This window comes from Arachis ipaensis, chromosome B02, assembly GCF_000816755.2.
Source record: "Arachis ipaensis cultivar K30076 chromosome B02, Araip1.1, whole genome shotgun sequence".
Classification (NCBI taxonomy): Eukaryota; Viridiplantae; Streptophyta; class Magnoliopsida; order Fabales; family Fabaceae; genus Arachis; species Arachis ipaensis.
In genome coordinates this window covers 96,757,624-96,771,542 of record NC_029786.2, presented here as the reverse complement: position 1 = coordinate 96,771,542, position 13,919 = coordinate 96,757,624, and the positions used below count along the sequence as shown (strand labels likewise).

At 33.5% G+C, this 13,919-nt stretch overlaps 1 long non-coding RNA gene and 1 other non-coding gene across 2 annotated transcripts in view; both read right to left on the bottom strand.

Moving 5' to 3' along the window:
- Positions 1-13,314, bottom strand: part of LOC110269017 — a 17,593-nt gene extending 4,279 nt beyond the window's left edge. The window contains exons 1-2 of the long non-coding RNA XR_002357890.1: positions 12,966-13,314; positions 7,494-7,495 (exon numbers count right to left, since the gene is read on the bottom strand). This is a non-coding gene — a long non-coding RNA (uncharacterized LOC110269017). The remainder of the gene's footprint in view (positions 1-7,493; positions 7,496-12,965) is intronic.
- TRNAT-GGU lies at positions 13,044-13,115 on the bottom strand. Its single transcript has one exon. It is a non-coding gene; the product is annotated as a tRNA-Thr (tRNA).

Genomic DNA, 13,919 nt, shown 5'->3' with positions numbered 1-13,919 from the left:
ATTATATTTTATTGTATTTTAAGTTTGAAATTATCTGTTATGACTATGTATATAATTAAAAAATCTAATTAACTTATGTCTAATTCCTAAGACCATACTTTAAAAGTATAATAATAGAAATTTTTTAATAATTTTTAATGGTATATTTAATCTATGTTTTAAGATACAAGTTAACAAAAACTATAATTAAATAATTAAGATAAATAATTACCATTACTCTCTTTAATTTATAGTTCGTCTATTGAAAAGATATTTGAAAGGAAAACAGAAAAACCAAAGCTCTGGAACCCACCGATCATCATAAAAAGAAACTAGAGCAGCATATTGGCATCTTCTACCGCTGAATCTGAGGTTACAGAAAAACATGTTTTTGTCCTCTGAAATTCATCCAAAAGATAACCCTTTGGAGTGCACCGGTCAAGCCATCAAAGTTGAAAGAAAACACCCAAATTGAGTAAAGTAAACAACTAAATTGATTTAAAAAAAAATATCAAATTTTTTGTTAAGTTTAGAGTTAAAACTAATAGTTATAGTTAATGACAAACATTGGTTCGATGAGAATCAAATTTTTTAGTTGAAACAAAATGATATCTGTTTAAGAGGGTATTTTTGATAATTTAAAGTTATGAGGTAGAATGATAATTTTGTCAAATTTAAAGATCTGAATACTAGAAAAATTATATCACGTTAGTCTTGGATATTAAGGAGTCCAAAAATTTATCTAAAAAATAGTGATGCTAAAATGACAGCACTCATAAGGTTTATTGGGTTAAGTCAGGATAACAAGAGACCGAACAATATTTTTTAAGTTCAATAAAAAATACAAATTTAGCAATTATTTTTAAATTTATGTAGCCTCTATTTTAGTTTGTTTTGTTGTTAGGGTTTATTAGAAGATTTGATTTAGTTTTGATTTGTTTAATAGTATTTTTAGAAATTTTAAATTAAATCAATATGATCTAATCCAATAAGATCAAATTTGATATGTTATCTATGGATTTCAAGTGCCAAAGTATAATAAAAAAAAAATTTCAGATATGTTATCTATATATTGTTATTGGCCTCGCATAAACGTAGGAGTGTGGATGGATTTTATTGCACGTAAGAAAGTTGAATCTCAAGCTTTTTCAAATATATTGTACATTTATTTGCTGATTCCTACTTATATATGGATTGATATTTTTATAGATTTTCTATTTAGTTTATCTAAGAAAAAAAACATAAACATATCATTATTTTTTCTGTGATGATATTTCTAATTGCAAGTCAAAATGTTAAAGATTCCACACAAATTACTGAGTTATTTCCAAGGTTCTGAAAACCGGTTCGGATCGGTCGATTGAATCGGTTGAACCGTGAACTGCTGAGGAAAACGATTTAAACTAATGCCAAAATTGTAGATTTCAAAAATCGCAATTGAACTGGTGAACCGGCCAGAAATTGGTCAATTGAACCGAACCGTGACCTGACCGATTTTTTGAGTGGGGAGCCAAACGTCGCCGTTTCCCCGGCTGCACTTAGCTTAGCCCTAACTCCATCCTCCCGTGCCAGATGCCCAGATCCAGATTCCAGAACGCTCTGCCTCTCTCACACTTAGTCCAGGTCAGGGCTCCTCTCAATCGAGCTCCTAGCTGTCCCTCACTTCCGTCCAGCCACCGCCTCGTGCCGCCGCCGTCGTTCCCTCGAGCAGCCACAGTCTGCTCACTCACTTTTCCTCCATCGCGCAACAGCCATCGATATCAACCTTTCCTTCCATTTGCAGCCATCGCAAACTCCCTTCGTCGCGCAGCCACGCTGCCGCCGGCACTAGCTCTGTTCCTCCGCAACCACTGTCCCGTTCAAAGCCCATTGCGCAGCCACGCTTCCTTGTCTTGGTCACTCGGTGTCTCTATCTCCCTCTTGCATGCTCTGTTGAAGGCTTCTTCTAGCTTCTAGGTAAATTTTTTTATTAACTATGATTGAACCATTGTTTGATTCTGTGGAGCTCTGTGAACTGTGAAGTCACTGAAGTGTGAACTGATTTACTGATTTATTGAAGTGTGAAGCTCTGTGAATACTTTTTTTATTAACTATGATTGAATAATTATTTAATTCTTCTAGCTTCTAGTTCTAGGTAATTTTTTTATTAACTATGTGATTTACTGATTTTTTATTTTTCTGTGAACTGTGAAGTGTGAGCCAAGATTCTGGGAACTCAAACTATGAACTGATTCAGCTAAAGTTACTGAACTGAATTGTGAACTTTGTTGAATAATTGTGAATAATTATTGTTATTTAAGCTATGAAGTGTGAACTACTGAATTTTGTTGTTTATTGAATAGTTTTGAATAATTTTGGGTGTTGTTTGCTGAGAACTTGAGATTATTGTTATTGGACGTTGTTCCTCCACAATATAATGTTTATATTGTAATTGGATTGTATTGTTATTGCTCTGTTGAGTCTGTTATGAATCTAATTAGTGATTTTTTGAATGTGAAATCAATCAAAGAAATTGATTTTGTGGCGTTGTCGAAATTATTGCTAAAAATGGATTTGTTATTCTGCTGCGACTGTTTTTGAATTTTGTTGATAGATTTATTGATTTCAGAGTTTATGGTGATTATTTGTTGCTGTATTTTAATTTTAAACTATGCTTTCAAAAAAATTAACAAACAGCAGATGTCCCATATTATTGATTTAGAGCAAGAAAATCATGAAGATGATGCTGTTGTTGGAGGTCTTGGGAGTAATGATGATGATGGTAGTGTATTTCTCTGACGCAGAAGACGATGGTTCAAGCCACTCTCATTTCTAATATTTTTTACTTCATTCTTTAACTGCAAATTTTGATTTTTGATGTTTTTTAATGCTGAATTTGATTGATTCTGTGGATATTTAGACACCCTTTTGTTTATGGTTCATGGAATTGATAATTGGATTGTTTGGTACTGCTCTATATGTATACTTGTTCTATGTCTTGGTGATGAGTCTCACAAATATTCTCAATCACTTACTGCTATGGTTTCCTTCTTGAATGGGATTTTATTTTTCTAAAAGAAATCATAGAGGATTAGAGTTGTGGATTTTTTAATTGAGTGATGAGTGTAAAACTAAAGATGATGATGACAAAAGTGCTTGGAAACATATATTTTAAGAGTGTTTAAAAAAAATTGAGTTTGTAAATTGATAAGATCATATAGTTTCTATGTGTTTATTTATATTTTATTTATTATTTTATTATAAAACGATTTTTTCGGTTCAATCACGGTCGAACCAGTTGAATCTATAAACCAATAAACCAGTAGCTAGAGTGGTTCGATGACCGATTCAGTTCTCAGAACTTTGGTCGTAGGCTCTCCTTCAGACCCGAGCGGTTTGGTTTGGTCCGGTTTTTACCGAATTTGACCGGTTCATACCGGGTTTGATCGATTCTGTGCCTTAAGCGGTCTGAAATTTGATATTTCTCAAAGAATTTGTTTATGTGCTAACTTATGCTAATTGTTTGAATGCTCATATCTTGCATGCTAAGCATGTTTTGGTCTTTTGGATAATTCTGTGCGAAACATTGAGCGTCCTCATAATTCTGATATTTATAACTCTGTTGGATATTATCTTTATGAATCTCTGAATATTTTTAAGTTTTTGACTACTTTGGAATTATTATTTTTACCCTTAAGTAATAGTGTTATTTTAGATTGTGAAAGTAAAGTTGAAAAGATTGAACTTGCATATATGAAGGACATAACTACAATTCGGTGGGTAAAGAAGAGCCATCAAACCATGATATTTAAATCATCATATTGGGTTTAGATTCTATAGAGGAAAGAAGAGCTTCTTATTAAAGAAAAATAACACTTGTTGCTAAAGAAGATGGTCCATTCCAAGTGTTGGCGATTATCAAGAACAATTCAAGCAAGAATAATTTTTTTGGTGGGTATTATGGTCCAATTGTATTTATTGTATCTAATTTTTCTCTTTTTGATATATATATATACACACGCATATTTGAGGACGATTTTTTTTTTTTAAGAGGGAGAGAATGATACGTGTTCAAAAGAGTATTTTTGGCGATTTAGAACTATAGGGCAGAATGTTAATCTTGTCACATTCAAAGATCTGAATACTAGAAGAATTATACCAAGCCAGTTTTGAACATCAAAGAGACCAATAATTCGTCTTAAAAACAGTGATATTAAAATGACGGTATTCATAAGGTTTATTGGACTAAGTTAAGACAACAAGAGACCCAATAGTATTTTTCAAATTTAGTAAAAGACACAAATTTAGTAATTACTTTCGAATTTATGTAGTCTCTATTTTAGTTTGTTTTGTTGTTAGGATTTATTAGAAGATTTGATTTAATTCTGATTTACTTAATAGTATTTTTAGGAATTTTAAATTTAAATCAATATAATCTAATCTAATAAGGTCAAATCTGATTTAAATTAAGTTATCTTATCTAAATTAATAAGTTATCTTATCTAATTGGCCCATTTTTAGGCTGATCTATTAGGAACCTATTTAAACACTTTTTGTAATTCATTCTAATTAACTTTATGATGAATAAATTTTATGAATACTAATATGTATGTTTTTTTTTTTTTATATGTAATTAGCCTAGCACAAGTTAGCAAGAACCTTAAAATAATTAAGGATAACATTTGGAATGAGTTCAATTAGTCGTGCATGACACATTGATCTCTAACTAAAACTATTATTAGCCCCCGATGAAATTTATATTTATCAAGCAAATTAGCCCCAATGGCGTCGTTTTTGTGGGCACTTAATTAATTTGAGGAGGACCAAATTGACCTCTCTCCACATGTCACTTTTAAGTTTTAATGTTCAAATTCATGTGTTAACCTTACACNGGGCTACATATAATTTGGAAAACATCTCTGGTGAGACTATATTAGTAGAATCTAATATAGTGCGTCAACTTCCTAATATAATCTAATAATCAAACTCTTTTAAATGCTTAAAACTTAAAACAAACTTTAAAATAGTAAAAACTTCTTAACACTGAGAAGAAAGACTGTTTAAGAAATATTGAATCACTAATAATATGAAGGCTAGCTCTTTTCAGTTTTCACTGTTATCAAAAATAAAATCTTGAGCCCAATTCACAAATTTTATAAGCCTCAAGCAATACATCACTTTTGATGTCTCGTAATAATTTTTTGGGTTTAGTCCATAAAGTACGAATATTTTATTAAGTTGTTATTTGTTCAAAGACATTTTAAATATGACATTTATTGATATTTATTTAATACGCATATCTTTTATATTCAATAGTATCTTAATAAAAAAGAAGAATTTTTTCTTTAAGCACGTTTTCAAAATACCAAACCCATCATCTTGCATAAAACACCACCCATCTCAACAACTACTCATTCAAGACACACACACAAAAAAAAAATCTGCTAAGTAACCAACACCCAATCAGCCAACTACCGGCCAATTTTAATGGGGCTATTCGAAAAAAAACTCAAGATATATCCCAAAACCAAAATCCTATCTTATTATAAATTTATAATCCTAATTTAACCTTTCACTTTCACACAACATTCAAAAAACAATAGCACGCCCATTCACCTTTCTCTCTCACTCGCCATTAAGCTCCGCTGAATTTCATTATTGTCGCTATGCCACCACTGCCATCCGCCTATCACGTAGCTGGCAATGTCCCACGACCTATAGGATGTGAGTCTCCGCGTCGTCACTGCCCCTCACGCGCTCCATTCCACGCGTTCTCCCAATGCCGCGCCGACCAATCCATTGCCGCCTCATCCCAGTTCCACGCATCGTCACTGTCGGCGTCTCAATGCGAGTTCTGAGCGACATCCCTTCCCAGCGTGGCCACTGCCACGGCCTCAAACTAGCGCTATTCATCCTTCCTGCTGCGCGTCTTTATTGGCCCAACCCGGTCTGTAACTGCGCCGACACCCTCTCCATTGTGAGTCCTTCCCAAACTGTCACTTTATCAGCGTTGTCTTTATTTTAGTTGGATGTTTTTCTCTGAGTTATATGCATGTGTATTTATTTTGGGGGATGTGTCTTTGAGTTATATGGAAGTGTCTTTGTTTTGGGCGGCGCTTAGGGTGGGGTATAGGTGGAGGTGTGTGGGGTCTTGACGAAAGCATTATTCGCAGCTATTCGACAGGCCAAGGAGGGAGTAGGTCACATTTCGGATGGATGTGTCTTTATTTTAGGTGGATATGTTTTTATTTTGAGTGGATGTGTCTTTGTTTTGGCGTGGTTGCCGACGTCCAGCACAGCGATCTGGCGGTCTGAGGATGGGGGCGGGTCACGTTGGGGTTGATGATGGAAAATACGTTCGCGTGAAAAGAAAGGGGGAGGAGCGGTCAATTGGTAATCCTGATTTTTCAAAATATCATTAATTAGTGATTATTCAAATTTTATTTTTTATAAAAATACAAAATTAATCATTATTAATTGCAGTTATTTAAAGTTGACTGGTTAGGAGTTGTTTACCTATACTTTTTCAAAAAGAAAACAACTACTCCTTTGAAACTTATCTCCCACCTAATAATCAAATATCTCTAACTACCTCTATCTTTTTTGACGAAATAGACAAAAATAGTCATTTCTAACTATGAAACATTCGAACGCTGACAAATTAAAACTAACCATGGAAAAACTAATAAATGAACTTTATACCCATGAAAAATAAATTATGTTCGGCAAAAATATTCAATTGTTAAAATTTTTGTTAACTCTATTTAAAAAAACATATTAAATTCTAAAATTAACTCTACTAACAATCATCTTCAATTAGTGTGTCCTCTTTTTCTCCCTCTTTTTTTCAATATAGAAACAAAATAAAAAATAAAAGAACTGTAAACTCAAATCTACCTCCTTTTTAAATATGTCCACCTCCTTCCTTTTTTTGGAATCATTCATAGTAATTATAACTTAATTAGTTATAAGAAGCATAACTTAAAATTTGAGAAAGAAGTAGAGAAGCTTTAGCATTAGCAATGGCACTTGAACATGTAAGAGACGGAATTTGAGGAGAAAAGGAAAAAGTGGGATTCAAAAAGAAGAAAGGGGTACTTTCATGAGGATCAACAGCAAACGCCAATGACCAAAGGAAAAGAAGAACTCTTATGACCCTTTTTGGTCAAAGGCAAGAGGATTTTCACCGTGGCAAGCTCAATGATAATTCTAGAAACTTCTACGAGAAAGAACTTCTTGTTGTTTTGAATGCTCAATTTAAAATGGGATGCTTCTGAAATTAATGAAAGAGAGCATTTTGGAAGCTTTAAAAAAAAAACCTTGCTGAAATAATAGAAGTGGATTTTGTTCATCTTTGAATTTAGTGTAAGGGAAGGTGCAGCTACATGACGAGAAGGAATGAGCCTTTATTAGGAAATCTTTTTAAAAAGTGTTTATTTATTAAAATAAAACAACTAGAGATTTTGCAATTGAAAAAAAAAAACTAGCTAAAAAATATGATTTTTATGGGAAATTTTGTAATCCAATTGATCGACCACTAATATATAAATATTATTAAAAAAATTCGAAATAAAACAAATTCGGAATCATAGAAAGAAAATTAGTCTATCCATAATAGAAGAGGAGATGAGATCATATGAAAAATGTAACCGATTCTTTCCTTTGTTTGAGTTACTGGCCATCCGCCGAAAGTTTCGGGTTTAATACCGATATTTTAGCAACAAATCCAATAAAAGTTTTTTTGTTTTTCATTTTATGTCTGTAAATGGAAGAAGAAGAAACGAAGAAAGAGGCATAAGAGGAGATTGAAGGTTGTGTAGAACTGAAGATGATTGGTGGTAGGGTTAATTTTAAAATTTAATGTATTTTTAAATAGAATTAATAAAAATTTAACGATTGAATATTTTTGTCGAATATAATTAATTTTTCATGGATTTAAAGTTCATTTAGTTCTTCCATGATCAATTTTATCAGCATTCGAATCTTTTATAATTTAAAATGACTATTTACTCGACTAAATAAACGGACAAAACAAAAGGCTCCACAACAGAGCGTTGTGGAAAAAGTTAGTGTAGAAGCAATGCTGAAAGCTTCCAACCCAAGTTTTTTTTTTGGAGGTCAACCCAAGTTTAGGTGTTTGTATATATCATGTTTCTTAAGAAAATCTCATGCCCTAAGCTATTCAAGCTGTGATGTTGATGGTTTGATGAACCAGAAGGGATTAAGAGAGGGAGAGAAATAAGTTCTTCTCATTGTTGGAGAGAATGAAAAATTCCCTTAGAAAATATTTGTTGAGTTATTACACCTTATATACTATGTACTTTTTATGTACTCTCACTAAAAAATAATTATAATGGTAAACCTATTATTGATAAAGAAATAATCTAGGTAACACCCTCCCGCAAGCTAGAATTGTGTAAATCTAACAATCCTAGCTTGAAAACATTAGCAAGAAAAGAACCCGGTGGCAGAGCTTTGGTAAGAAAATCAGCAAGTTGATCCTTGGAACGAACTGGCATAAGATGAATGAGACCAGACAAATGCTTTTTACGAATAATGTGGCAGTCCACTTCAATGTGTTTAGTTCTTTCATGAAAGATGAGATTATTGGCAATGTGAATGGCTAACTGGTTGTCACAGAATAGAGTGATAGACTTTTGAAGCGGCAAGCCAATGAAATCCATTAAGAAAGATAACTAACTACCTTCACAAGTGGAAACAGCAAGAGACCTATATTCAGCTTCTGCAGAGGACTTGGTAACTGTGGTTTGCTTCTTACTCTTCCAGCTAATGAGCGAGTTCCCAAGCATGAAGCAATAACCGGAAACGGAGCGACGAGTATCGGCACAGGTAGCCCAGTCAGCGTCGACAAATTCAGTGAGATGCAGATTAGAAGTAGAGGAGAAGAAGAGACCAGTTGCAGGTCGGCCTTTTAAATATCGGAGTACACGAAAAGCAGCCTGTAGGTGAGAAGTGGTTGCACAGTCCAAAAATTGGCTCAAACGTCCCACAGCATAAGAGATATTGGGTCTAGTGTTTGTGAGGTAAAGGAGTCGGCCGATGAGCTATCTGTAAACAGTGTTGTCTGTTAAAATGGTACCTGATTCCTTTGAGAGTTTCTGACTATAATCAAATGGAGTAGAGAGGCTTGCAATCTAGATAACCAAAATCTCGGAGAAGGTCCATAGTGTACTTCTGCTGATAAATGTGAATTCCAGAGTTAGAGCGTGCTACTTCCATTCCCAAGAAGTATTTGAGATCACCAAGATCCTTTATTTTGAATTTGTCATCCAAATCTTGCTTGATGGAATTAATTTCACCAATGTCGTTCCCGGTTAAAACCAAGTCATCAACATATACTAGAATGGCAGTGAAGCTTTCAGATTGTTTCTTGATGAAGAGTGAATGATCATAAAAAAACTGCTTATAACCAGCATCCACAAGAGTCTGAGTAAGCTTAATGTTCCATTGCCTGCTTGCTTGCTTAAGCCCATATAGAGATTTTTTGTAATTTACAAACCAAACCTGGTTGTGACACAGCCAAACCGGGTGGTATCTTCATATAAACTTCCTTATCCAGATCTCCATGAAGGAAGGCAGTGTTGACGTCCAACTGTTTCAAATGCCATTTCTTTGCCGCTGCTAATGCTAACATTACTCGTAGGGTAGTCATTTTGACAACTGGACTAAAAGTATCACCATAATCTACTCCTTGCACTTGAGTGAATCCTTTTGCAACTAGCCTCGCTTTGTGCCTCTCTATGGTGCCATCGGGATTGAATTTTACCCGAAAAACCCATTTGCAACCCACAGCCTTCTTGTCTTTTGGGAGTTCAGTGAGACACCAAATTCTGTTCTTATCTAGAGCTGTCAATTCATCTTGTATTGCCTTTCTCCAATATTCATGTGCAGCCGCTTCCTCATAAGTGCTAGGTTCTTGATTTAAGGTAATGGCTAGAGAAAGTGACTTATATTTTGGGGTTAGTTTATCATATGACAAGTGTTGTGAGATAGGATATAAAGAGTTAGAGTTGGCAACGTTGCTAGAGTGAGCTGTGTGGGTTGTCATACAATGATAGTCCTTCAAATAAGTAGGCGGTTTCTTGACTCTTTCAGACTTTCTAGTAATGCAGTCATGTGTGATGTCAGAGTGTTGTGATGCAGGTGCATTGTTAGTGTGTGGTGTTGTAATGGGTGCAATAGTGTGTGAAGAAATTGGTGAGTGCATTGAGTTTGAGAAATGTTCATTTGAATCTATGAGTGTGGTATGTGTGGGTGATTACAAATGATGTGTGGATGGTGTATCATATTGAAAAAGATCAATGCATTGTAGAGTACGAATGGGTACCACAAAAATGTCAGTGCTAGTGGAATGTAAAAATGGAAAATTAGTTTCATAAAAAATTACATTTCTGGATATGAAAATTTCCTTTGATTTTAAATCAATAAGTCGAAAATCCTTTGTTCCTAATTTAAAACCAAGAAAAGCTGTTTTTCTGACTCTTGGATCTAATTTTGTTCTTGAATTTGTTAATGTGGAGGCATATGCAAGAGAACCAAATACTCTTAAATATGAGAGGTCAGGTAAGTTACTATACAAAAGCTTATAAGGACTAGCATTATCCAGGTTAGTGCTGGGCAACCTATTAATTAGGTGAATGACGTGAGCAACTGCGTATTGCCAAAAACAATGTGGAATTCCTGATTGAAATAGCAGTGCTCTAGCAACACCTAAAATATGCTGGTGTTTTCTCTCTACAATCCCGTTTTGCTCTGGTGTTTCTACACAAGAAGGTTGGTGTAAAATTTCAGTTGATGCAAAAAAGGATTTTAGAGTGAACTCTGGCCCATTGTCGGTCTTTATACACTTAACTTGTTTTTCAAATTGTACTCTGACAAAATTCACAAAATTAATAACCAATTGTGATGCTTCAGATTTGGTTTTCATAAAAAAAATCCAAGTGAATTTGCTCTTGCCATCCACCACAATAAAAAAATACCTATGTCCTTCATTGGAAGGGACAGAAATAAGACCCCAGATATCCATATGAACTAAGTTAAAACAATCTTTTATTTTAGTTGTACTAAGATTAAAAGATAATTTCTTTTGTTTTGCAAAATGACATGAATCACAAGGAAATTTTGAAGCAATACAATCTATAAAAGAATAATACTTCTTTAGAAAAATCAATTTATGCATGGGTATGTGTCCTAATCTAAGATGTCAAATGTTGTTGTGCTCACTGTGTGAAGGTGTGGTGGGATGAGTAGTAGTCGTAGTTGCCGCCAATGAAGCTTGCTTTGTTGGAAGAGGGGGAAAGTGAGAGAATTCTGGTTCTCTACTCATTGTATATAACCCTTCTATACACTCAGCAATGCCAATCATTTTTTATGTGGATCTATCTTGTATCTCACAACACTTATCATTGATTAACAGTTGATAATGTAAGTTTGAGGTTAACTTTGACACAGATATCAGTTTAAAATCAAAAGAAGGAATGTATAAAATATTTTTGAGAAAAAATTTTTTAGAGAATGTGATTGTGCCGATGATGGTGCTAACAGTTTTGGTCCCATTTGGCAATATCACATTGATTGGATCAATATTTTGAAAACTTGCAAAATCTTTTAAGTCAAAAGTCACATGATCTGTTGCACCGGAATCAATGACCCATAGTGCAGATTTTGGAGTGATAATACTCATAATTCTCGCATTAAAATGTAATGCAATGGTTTTACTTGGAGTAGAAGTCTGAATGGAAGTAGTCAAAATTTGATTTGCATTATGAGGTTGTTGCTGCACACTTTTATTTTTGATCAACTCTAACAAGACAAATCTTTGCTCTGGAGTGAATCCAGATCTTGATATTCCAGTGTTCTCTTTGAGACAATTGAGCTGGAATTGTTTGTCACTAAGTATATCATCATGCCCCTCAGTGATCACGTGATTGATGGTGGTGTTATGTTGCTGCCATTGATAGAAATGGGAGGAGTACCCATACTCTTATAGCATACATTTTCTGTGTGGCCTTGCTTGTTGCAATGAGAGCAAGCCAATGTAGCTCCACGACCTCTGCAATGGGAGGATCTGTTTGCCATGTTTGCCATTTTGAGAAATCAATGAATCACAGAGTAATATGGATTCAGATCTTCTTCCTTCCAACTCGTTGATCGGAACAGCTATATTCACCAAGAAAGAATCTTGCAAAATAGCCTCTCATCAAACTCTATTGGATGAGTTTGAAGGAAGAGGTAAGAATGGGGGAAAGAAAATATCGAAAGAAAAATTAGGGATAGAAAGAAAATGGCAAAATTGGATTGATCCTAATTCACAATTTTTTTTTAATAATTTGATTCACAGCTTGGTTGCTCTCCACGCTCACCGCACCATGAAGAAAATCTCATGCCCTAAGCTATTCAAGCTGTGATGTTGATTGTTTGATGAACCAGAAGGGATTAAGAGAGGGAGAGAAATAAGTTTTTCTCATTGTTGGAGAGAATGAAAAATCCCCTTAGAAAATATTTGTTGAGTTATTACACCTTATATACTATGTACTTTTTATGTACTCTCACTAAAAAATAATTACAATAGTAAACCTATTATTGATAAAGAAATAATCTAGGTAACATTATGAATCTATGAAGTACGGACACTTCGCTGAGTTGTTGTGTCTGTGTGTTGGGCACATTTTAGACACGACACTCACTACACTCATTCGATACGCATGTCTATTGTATCCAACTGTGTCTTAATAAAAAACAAAAAATTTTTCTTTGGACACGTTTGGACACACCTAAATACAATCACGTATCAACATGTCCAATCTTATTCTTAACATATATTTTTTAAATAAATTTAGAAATAGTATATATTATTATTTATTAAAACAAAAATATTTTAAATAATTTATATAATTAAAATAATATATTAAAAATAATTAAAAAATTAATTTATATTTTAATATCAATAAAATATCAAAATATCATTACAATTTATCAAAAAATACTTTATATACGAAAACTACAAAAGACCAATACTACTGCTGAAGTTTTGTTTTATGAGAATGAAAAAGGGTCGGGCTCAAAGCCCCTTATCGGATTTGAACCGATGACTTACGCCTTACCATGGCGTTACTCTACCACTGAGTTAAAAGGGCTCCGCTTGATTCAATTCCTTATTCAGCAATAAGCCAATATGAGTCTAATACAGATATTTGTTACTGAATATACTTCTTAATATAGATATTATTAGAATATCCGTTAGAATATATGCACATAGATATATCTATTATCTACATATCGACTCATTAAAGGACAAAAAATTCGATTTACCTAGTGAAAAAACATATAGTTAATATAAAAAGTTTATTGATATTGATATATATAAATATTTTTGTGTCTTATAAGATTTTAAAATTTTCATGTCATGTCATATTTAGTCATGTCATGTGACAGTGTCCGTGCATCATAAGAATGAATGCATTGATCCATGCATGTAGGGATATTTTGGACTTGTGTGTGGTTAATTGGTTAAATCCAATATAACACGCTGGTCACTGATGATATTGGGCTGAGAATTTAAACAAGGAATGAATATCCTCATGGGCCCGGATGGCATCACAAACATTCACCAAGCAAAGCTCAAAAGAAAAAAAAAACATTCACTAAACTTTTCGCTTGCAGGTTTCAACTCTTATTTTGTAATTTTTATTGAACTCTCTCTCTATATATATATCTTATATTGGTTATACATAAATGCTTTAGTATCATCATATCATAAATTATTTTTCCCAAGTACTTATACGCTTAAATACAAGATACATATGAATAGTTTTAAATAAAATTTCTACAAACTTGGCCAATATTTCATCATGTGGTGTGTATGTATGTGTCTGTCTTCTTTGATCGAGAATAGTTCGTTTGATCTTAAATTTAATAACAAAAATATTATATACAAATAA